Consider the following 10,906-nt stretch of genomic DNA (forward strand, 5'->3'; position numbering starts at 1 on the left):
TGGCTCTATTTCAGTCCGAGACTCTCAATGCCTCCCCTTCTTAACTCCTGGGTTCTGGAGCGACAGGGGGTGCAGTCTCCCTTTAGGCCGCCATCTTGGATCACCCCCATCAACCCTTATTAACAATTTTATTGAGATGGCGTTCTCTCACCACACAATACACCCATTTAGAGTGTAAAATGCAAGGATCTTTAGCACATTCGTGACTTTCTACAACCTTTGCAGTAGCCTATTCTAGGGCATTTTCATTACCAAGGAAGAAGCCTTGTGCTTCTTAACCGTCACCTTCTTCTTCTTACTTCCCCAAACCAAAGTAAACTATTTTCTGTCCTTACAGATTTGGTCATTTGGGAAATTTTCAATAAAGTGTGGTTTTTCTCATCCAGTCATTTTACTTGTAAAATTATTTTTTAAATGTGTTTTAAAGGTTCATCTATATTGTACCATGTATCAGAGTTTCATTCCATTTTAAAGTCAAATAATATTCTTCATATGAATATATTTTGTTTATTCATTCATCGGTTGATGGACATTTAAGTTGTTTCCAACTCTTTTTTTTTTATAGTGAATAAAGTTGCTATAGACATTCGTGTACAACTTTTGTTTGAACACTAGTTTTCAATTCTTTTGGGTATATGTCTAGAAATGGAATTGCTGTGTCACATTATGAATCTATGTTAAAGATTCTTTTTGAAGAACCACTAAACTGTTTTCCACAGTAGCATAGTCATTAATTCTTACCCAAGAAAATAATTCTAGAAGATTAGGTAACACTAAACCCAGGTATCCCTGCTCAATTTGTTTGGGTGCTGCTATAAGGCTCATGATAAAGGCTTGGTCTCCAGGCTGTGGCTCAATTAGGAGGGGGCAATTCCTTTATGAGGTGTGACCTCATGGACAGTCTTAGGTCATTGGAGGTTTACCCTCAAAGGAAATTCTGGGATACTGGCCTCTTCCTTTTTCTTTCAAGCAATTTGGAACATTTTCTTCTGTCATGTACTCCCTGCCATGATATTCCTCCTCACCACAGGTTCATAGCAACAGAGTCAACTGACCATAGACCAAAACCTACAAAACTGTGAGTCAGAATAAAACTTTCCTATTTTTAACTTGATTATCTCAGGTATTTCGTTACCATCATGGAAAACTGCCTAACACAAGATGTAAGCCAAGTCTATAAGAAAAAGAAATAGTAAACATGTAACATAGACATGAAACTATTTTGAGCTTTTCTGCATATATGCTTTCTCCTCCTCTCAAAGAATTGAACATAGGGCCTCATGCATGCTATGCACATGCTTTATCATGTGTTTTCTATGTTCAAATTTTACACTTTGACATAGTAATCTAAACACTGTACAAAACTTTATCTCGATGGAGAAATTTGTTCTTGGTTAAAATATGAGGTTTTAGGAAAATAAATCCTCTGGTCCCATACACCACCCAGAGTCACTTGACCAAGAAGGTGTACCCTCCCTACCTCACTCAGAAATGTCAGAGGGCACTTGGAATCAAATAAGGATTCTACCAACCCTGGAACTACAGGGCTGACTAGGTGGAAAGAATTTTCCCTTCTATTTTCTATATCATCTAACAGGCTGTGGCCACCCAACAAACAAGTATGTGGAAATTTATAGACATATAGCTATTTCTGGAGGTATTTTCATTTCTCTCCCCCCTCCTCCTGCATAGGATCAGAGACCTTGCATATATCTGTGACAGTCAGCAGGCAAGTGTTCAACAATCAGTGAGCATCTTGACTTCAGGCCAATTCCTAGGTTTGAGATTATTCTAGTGGGAAAATTCACCAAGTACAGAAGGCCAAGTAAGGTCCTCATCAAGAGACCAAGAGGGATCACAAGTGGTGACCCAAGAGCTTGAGGCCAATGGTTAGAAGTAAAGTCAAAAATAAAATAATGGTTTTGAGTTTATAAAAATCACAGTTCAGGGTTATAAATTCTAAGGTACTTATGGTAAGCACAGTTCTCAAGCGTTCTCCCAAATCCCTGCCCCAGTGGTGTATATGTCTTACGTAGTATCCTTCACGAGTAGAGGCAGAGTCTGATTATCATGAGGTTATATGATAATCTCTCATATTATGTTGCATCACATGGTAAATGTAAAAGAATTTTATCAGTATAACCAAGGTGCCTAATTAGTTATTGCTGAACTAATTAAAAGGAAGTTTATTCTGGGTGAACCTGACCAAATCAAGTGAGTGCTTAAGACTGAACAAACCAGCTGCCATGTTGCAGGAGAGCTTACGGAGGGAGTCCTCTAGGCTACAGGAAGCTGCCGTTAGGAGCTGAGAGTGGTCCTGCCGACAACTAGGAGGAAAATGCTTATTACCTCATTATTCAACTGGAAGAAGAGAATTCTACAAACAACCTGAGCCATTCGGGAAATGGATTTTGCGAGTTGAGGCTCCAGGGGAAGATATAGTCAGCTGATGCCTTCATTTCAATAAACTAATGCCAGATAATAAATTAATACTGTAATATATAAGCCACTAATTTTGTGGTAATTTGCTATACAGCATAGAAAATTAATACAGTATCATAGGTCATACTGTACATGGGGGTGTGTGCACATGAATACGTCCCCCTGTGTGAATGCACACTTCGTGCCCTAGGAGAACTTGGCTTTAAAACACGGAGCAAGACCCAACACATATTCTTGCTATTGTTCTATATGTTTTTTTATACTTGTCTTTGACATTTTATATCTGAGTAGCTCTTTTCCTAGCTATCGTATATGCACATGTTCTATCATTAGATTTAATAAATATTTTCAATCTCATCTTGAAGACAATGCAATAATCTGCAGAAGGGATTTGCTTGCTGATTTGTTTTGTCCTGAAAGGTGGAATTTTAAACCCCTAAACCTTACAAATGCTTCTCTGTGTTGAGTCCCAAGTTGCACTTATAAACAGAATGAGAGGGAGAAGAAATTAGAGATGGATACAATGAGATTTAAAGTTCCTCGGGGAGTGGTAAACCTAACAGAAAGCCTGCAGTTTGTCTGTGTAATCACACAGACTATTTAGATGAAGGTGTTATTGTTTAGTTAGCACAGAATTATATAGGAGCCTTAGGCAATTGTGTTTTGGTGATTTCAGAGTACAGGATGGTGTATATCTGTGTCATCAGATTGCAGTCAGAAAAAAATACAGTGCAAGATAAACTCAGAGCCCTCCTTCTGAAAGTGGTGCTAGCTCCACGCTCCCCCACTTCACCCAACAACAGATGGACAGCAAATGTCCTTCTGTGATGGGTACAGAGCTCACACTGAATGGGGTTTATCTCAATTTTACATCTAAGCTCTCCTCATAAGGGGCTCTGGTTCTCAGCTTTGGCAGTGAAGAGAAAAGAAACCAGATGCTTGAATGCTGGAGGGCAGAGTTCCTAGGTTAAAAAAATAAATAAAGTTTTTAAATGGCTTTTGTTTTCATGGACTTGCATACTCCATTGTAATTATGGACATTTCTAATCAATGTCAATGGATTTGAATTATGGATTAATCTAAATAGCCCCCACCCCAAATTAAACCAGACTGTGTCAACTGAATCTTTAGCAACAAGCATATTTGTACTTGTTACTTCAGAAAAAAAAAGTCAGTAACAAAATTTCTAAATAATACTGATAAAAATGTATTCATGAGAACACTACTATTTAAAAATTCCTATGAAACGCAGACATTCCCTCCTGGCATGGAGCATCCTGCTCCTGAAAGCACTTGCAAAGCCTCTGGCTGCGTTCACTCATATTTCCCCATCAATTCCACAATATCATCCTAAAAAGGCACAATAGGATTTTCCCAAATCATCACCACACATGATGAAATTAATTCTCTAGATCTAAGAACTCCAGCAAAGAATTTGTAGGGGATTGTTATCTCATTTTAAAATCATACCCTATTCAGATGTAGCTACAACCACCCCACAGTTAAAGCAATAAGTTCTGGTTGCCACACTTCAGGGGGTCTCCAGTTATCTTCACAATTGTCATTAAACTCTAAAAGAACAAAATTAATTTAAATTTTCTCTCATAAAAAAAGCTAAATTATAGTTATTTTTAGAAATTAGAATGTGGAAAGTATCCGAAAATGAAAAATAAAATAATCACCAGTACCACACGCGCGCGTGCACACACACACACACACACACACACACATGCACACACACAATAATATCATAATCACATAGGGATTGCCCATTCTAGATTAAGTCGGTGACTCCCAAACCTGGTTTATCATAAAATCGCTTGGAAAGAAGTTAAATGCATATCCCCAGGCGCACAACACACCTTCTGATTCGGAACCTCTGCAGTAGGATTGGAGAATCAGCGTTCAGGGGTAATCCCCAGGTATTTCCAAAGCAGTTGGTCTGTCGTGGCCATTTGCCTAATAGTGAGAGGTGTTGGGATGAGGCAGAAGATCTGGAGCTAGCAAGGGTGGCATTACCATGATTACGTGCTCCTGATTTGAATCCTCCAAGCCATGTATTGGGACTGTGCCACGTTGGTCTGGAAATAGGCTGGAACAGTTAGAGAACCAGGGAAAAACCCCAGCAAAAAACTTCTGTGACAAAGGGGCAAAATTCCCTAACGTGCCCTGAGCTTTTCTAAATTCACACCCTACTCTTCATAAGAAATCCATCTACAATTTGACAATGTAATTCTATAGAATTAATTATAGTACAGTAGAATTAATCCTTTCATCTTTTTTGTTATCTTCCCTCCTTTCTTTCTTCCTTTCCTCTTTCCTCCTTTTCCCCCTTTCTTTTTGATCTGGTCTGCTGTAACTGGGATGTGGTCTGTCCCTGTCCGAACTCATGTTGAAATTTAATTGCCTCTGTGGCAGTGCTGAGGGGGGATGTCCTTTAAGAGAAGACTAGATAAAGTAGAGGGATTAATGCCTTTTCATGGGAGTGAGTTGTTATAAGGGAAGTTTTCCCCTCATATTTTGTCATTTCAGCTTTCTGCCATGAGTAGGAACAGCAAGAGTCTATACTCTTGGACTTCCCAGACTCCAGAGCCATAAACCAAACAAACCTCTTTCCTTTATAAATTATCTAGTCTCAGTCATTTTGTTATAGCAACAGAAAACTAAGGCATGATCCACAACTATATTTGAGAGAAATCACATAAATCTCCAAATATGAAGAAGTCTAGAATTTCCTCCATCTTACTTATTCCATGCTTTCATTTCCCCATCCCATCTATGCATGCTTATTTGCAAGAGGAAGCAAAGAGGAAATTCTAAGAGTCAATAGTTAGAAGACAATCAGCCGAGCAGATAGAGGAAAAAAAAACTAAAGAAAAAAGTAAAAATATAGAAAATTTCTAACCCAGAATTTGAAAAACACTCATTTGTCTAAGTAAAGGAGGAATTTATTTTTAAAAAGGTATAATCTGAGAACAGGAGAAGTTGCTTTGAGATAAAAATACACACATGCACACATATGATGATTAAATTCTCTAGTGTAATGGAATTTGTGAACACAAGATGAGATTCTGTAGAATTATAATCAACAGATTAGAAAAGTAAGGTAGAGAACTTCCAGAACTCTTAGAAATAGTAAAAAGCATTTCCAGAGAAGTTAAAAAAAAAAAAAAAAAAACTTAGGAGACAGAACCAGGAGAGCTAAGATAACTTAACCTTTATAAGAAGTCCAAAAGAAAAGAATTCAGCAGATAGATCAACAACAATTTTTTAAAGCGAAGAACATGCCTAATATCAGATAAAACTTACCAAAAAAAATCTGATCCTACCTGATGAAGAACTTAATTCCAGAGCTAAAGAAAAAAATTGAACAAGTATCAATGAGGCAGATGGAGAAGTAATTTTTCAGAAGGAAAACACCAATCCTCCAGGTGGCATTGACTCTTTAACATTTTTGCAATACACAACGCCAAAAGATCAGGGGGAAATGTCTCCAGAGTTTAAGAAAGTCGGTCTATGATAGAAACAGCCTATCAATTCAATCACACTGATAACACGCACTGCTTCTTTAGTCTTTCTTGTTTTCCCAATTTCGTCAACTCAGTGGGAGAAACTCTGAAGAGCATTTCAGAAATTACTCTGTATTGGAAGAAATCATTGCTACATCACTGAGCTTCCACCTGCTTCCGTGTCACAACTGGTACCCAGAACCAGAATGTTCCTTTGACTCTCTACTCTTCCTTCACCTCCCCATCCAAACCTGAAAGCTCCAAATCTGAAATGTGCTCACAATCCATTGCTCTTTCAACCCAGCTGTTCCCCGGGCTGACAGCCCTTTGCCGCTCTCCTCCGGTGCTTCTATAAACCACCAATAGACCTTTTAACTAGCAAACTCCTGCCCTGGCCAAATCTTGCCCTGAGTGGCCTCTCTAGAACACCAAACCCCTGTCCCTATCTGTCTGTTGGAGAGGCTTAGCGCTTCTCCAACCTGCTGGCTGTGGGAGCCAGGAGCCTTGCCTCACCTTGGGTTATGGCTCTAGCTGGTGCATCCCAGAAGAGGCAGGGTTTCTGAGGAAGTTGTTCTGTTTAAACATCATGGACATTCTGCCAGCTGCTGTCTGATGCCCCTGCAAATTTTACAATGACTCTACTACTCAATCATTTCTTGTTCTCCCAAGTATTTCTGATCTTTTTAGTAACAGCAATTTTTTCCACCATAGTTTTTTTAAGGATCACCACGTGGTCTCAAATCTCCCTTATACAAACTCCTTATTATGGCTTTAACTTGTGTAGCCTTCACCCCATCCTAAATCTTTTCCTTTTATGGAGAAACATACTTCAGGGTTTCACTTCTATTTCATTGGATTAAAATGTCCCACAATGTTAAGTCAAGGAGTAGTGCTTCCAGTGATGGACAAATCCCACAGTTCATTCAAGGCCCAGCCCCATGACTCTCTGCAAAGTCTTTCCCCCCTAATGTTGCCATACCATCTCACACATGAAAGAAAGCTAAATTTACTTGTGTCCTCATTATTCTCACACACAGCTGCTCCAAACTGAAGATATATAAATATCATGCAATTAGAAGTCAAAGTTCTAGGGTTAGATATTCCACTCTTGGTCTCAATTTATAAACTACTCAACTCTTTGGCATTTCTATTGTACTCATACCAGTGACACATTTAATAAACCCTTTGTCTCTCACCATACATGAAATCGGGTATTATAATAATTATATATACTAATCACTAAGGATGACTGAAAAATAAAAAGAGGAAGGAAGAAAGGGAAGGAGGGAGGAAGCAAGGGAATAGCTGAAAAGGACAGAGAAGTCATTCTATTCAAACATCTAATGACCTTTCCATCTAAACTGAGTAGAGGGAATGATTGAGGTATATAGGCAAATGGATATCCCTACGCTAAATTTAAATTCTTGCAAAGGTAGAAATATGCAGTTAAACTTCCATCAGAATAAATTAAATGACTCCTTTCTCTTCCAATAACTCTGCTCATTACTTTGCAGCAAACATTTGTATTTTGCTCTTTAAAAGCAGGAAATCTACTTCTCTGTAAATATGGTTTGTAGCTTCTCTTACATTTTCTTGACTAAAAAGTCAGCTCTGTAAATTGTTGTAGTAGCTCAATAAACAAACGCTAAACTGTGAGTTCCCTAAGGACTGTGTGTCTTATTCAGTAATGTTTCCCAGGAGCCTCACTAATACCAGGCAGGCAAGGTAGCCTACATTTGCTAGAGAATATATTGTTGTTAATTCTCTAAAGACCAATGGAATACGTGTGCTGCCGATGTCCGCCCACATGGCAGAATTGTGTGAAGAATGACAATCAGAGAGATCTCAAAATTGCTCATTTGATGTTTTATCCTGGTGGATAAAAGGAGCAAAAGCCTAAGAAAACATTCTCTGCTCAGAATGCTATTTACCTCAGATCGATAATATGCAGAAAATACAACCACAGGACAAATGAATATCATCTTGCCTCCAACCACAGCACAAAATGAAAAAAGATAATAATGATTTAAATTTTGCCAAGGAAGCATTTTCAGTTAAAAAGCATTGCTTTTAGAAGTCTTTTTGGTGACTGCTGCAGTTGTTCTTATATGCTAGCATCTGCTAGGATGAAGAATATTCTAAATAAGAAGGAATGTTCAGGAAACAGAGTTTCATGGTCTAATGATTTGCTAAACTTCTTAAAAGACATTTTTTCCCTTGAAAAACAAAAGAGGACACTGATATGTCCCTAATGTTTTTTAAAGTTTGGTAGTTGATGGGATTCAAGACATACTATCCCAAAATAAGGCACCTTGGCTTTTGAGAAAATAGCAAAGGCGGGGAGGTGAGTCTCCCCTTCTCCTCTCCCCTTCTCTCCTGAAGCCAGTCATAAAATGCAGGAAGAGTTCTCTGACCGCCCCACTCCCACCCCAAGCAGGCCATAAAATGCAGCTGACCTTCTCCTGGAACAGGCCATAAAACCGGAATTCCTGAAGTGCTCTCCCTGCACCTGGAGGAAGAGGTGTCCTTATCTCTGAGGTCACAGGGACACTGGAACAAGCAGGTGTTGCTAAAGCCCTCAGTGAATTGCCATTAGACCATTAGGTCATACCCCTTTGTCCTGCCAGAGGTCTGCATGACCACGTACCCTTCCTCTTACCTAAGCATAAAAAGAGCGTGCTGCTTCCCAGTGCTTTGGGTTTTCATTTCTGAAGTTCCCATATCAGTAACTTACATTAAATACATTCATATGTTTCTCTTGTTAATCTGTCTTTTGTGGCAGGTACCACAGCCATGAACCTTGTGATAAGTGATGAAAAGATACTACCTTTTTTCTCCTGTGAAGTCCATGTGTCAAATTGAACTCAGAGTACACTGGACTCCAAGCCTCCCTCATTTTCTGTGTTATTACCCTGCGCCTTGCTTTAATTTCATGTTTAGTTTAAATTATTAATTGCTCAGAAGGCTGGAAAATTAGTTATAATATTTATTGCACATTGAATGTGAGTGAATCTTTCTGCTATATGCATTACAAATTCTACAAGATACAGTTCACAACAACTTCTTGGAGACTTAACGCTGATGTTTTTATTCCTATATATACTTGAGGAAACTAAGGATCAAGTGATCAAGTGACTATCATGGGCAGATTCATGATTTTTCCATTGTACAGGACAACTTCCATGTTGACCCAACCCACCATCCTGGAGATAGCTGAACACTCTTCATTCCACGAGTTTCAAATGACATCTTCTTTATAGAACCTGGTCTAACTTTGGTATTCTACCCCCTCACATGCACATCCCCAACCCCAACAAAAACTCTAAGACCCAAGAGCCATTTGCCTGATTCCTTTAGTCTTTCAGGTGAATCAACCTCAAAATAGTTCCAACCAAAACCAACTGGAGACAGTGAAAAGTACTAGAGCAGCTAAGGAATTTCCTCATCTTGGCTCCAGGAAACTCTGACTGTAATGGGTTACATAACCTTTGCCCAGTGGCTTCTCTCAGCCTTACATTCCTTGCCTTGAAATTTTATTTTATTTTATTTTATTTTTTGGTACCAGGGATTAAACCTAGAGGTACTTAACCACTGAGCCACATCCCCAACCATTTTTATTTTTAATTTGGAGACAGAGTCTTTCTAAGTTGCTTGGGTCCTTGCTAAGTTACTGAGGCTGGCCTTGAATTTGAGATCCTCTGGCCTCAGCCTCCTGAGTTGTTGGGATTACTCCTGTGCACCATCATGCCTTTAAATGAGGCTTACCATCTAGTTACATACAACATTTTAGTTTGAGTTATAATGGTATCTCTAAGAGAATAGGTAAGTCTCCTTTAAATTAGCATTTAATCAGTAAATAGTAAGGTGAGAGTTTTGCCCACAACCTAAAGAAGGCTTAGTTTCTCAACCACACTCTAACATCATTTGGATTATGTTCCAACAAATCTGTTTTTTAAAAGAATACAAAATTTTAAGTCAATAACATGTTCTTGTTTATTACTTGATGTTTAAAATGTGCTGTTCTTATACTGAAATACTTCTAATCAAAGTGTACCTTAAGGACATTTTGTTCCAAGGACAGCAGCACTTTAGCTATCAGACAATAATAAATCGGGACTGATGAGAGCTGACCATGGTGCATCTCATGGTGAGAAGGATGAGGTCTGGCACTTCCCCCTATATTGATGAGAAACCCCAGTCTTTCTGGCAGCTGGAGTGAGCACCACTCTGGAGACAGCTGAACACTCTTCATTCACAGCCTGGGAGGGAAAAGAAGAGAGAAAGGGCCACCGGTTGAGAAGTGTTTGCTTTCCACCCACTTTCTCCCTACAGGCTGTTATTCTCTCAGTTTGGCTTTCAGGCTCAACAGCAGCTAAACTAGCCCTTTTGAGGCATTTCCACGGTTGTGTAAACAGGTATCATTCCACGAAAATGTGAGAAATGAAAAGACCAGCAATCTCCTTGTGGCTCTACAACTGCCCAATAAAGGCATCCTCTTTCTTTCTTTGGATTCGTAAACAGGATTATTTTATAGTCTGCTTACTTTTTTATCCTCAGTAATGCCTTGATCTGCTCTAGAAAGGGAAATGCAGCAGTTAGTTAAAAATTAAAATTAAAAAACTATAATTGTTTCAGAATGTTGAAATTGAAGAAATATTGGATTAGGAATTAGGTAAATTGTGCCTCAAATGACCCATTGAATTCCTCCAGTCTCTGTCTCTCTGTTGATAGAAGCAGCAGTTCGGCAACAAGGGGGTCAGTTTCTCAACATTCCTGAATGTTCTGTTCATCTTAATAATAAAGATTAGAGAATGAAGGTGCAACTGAAAGCAACAGTCTCAGGATTTATCTTTTCTTGGGCAAAGACCTTTTTCTACAGGTGGGAATGATATCCTATACTATTCTTATATTGTGAGACAAATTCATTCTAATTCCTGGATATTCTGCTTATTTAT

Source organism: Sciurus carolinensis, chromosome 9, assembly GCF_902686445.1.
Source record: "Sciurus carolinensis chromosome 9, mSciCar1.2, whole genome shotgun sequence".
Lineage (NCBI taxonomy): Eukaryota > Metazoa > Chordata > Mammalia > Rodentia > Sciuridae > Sciurus > Sciurus carolinensis.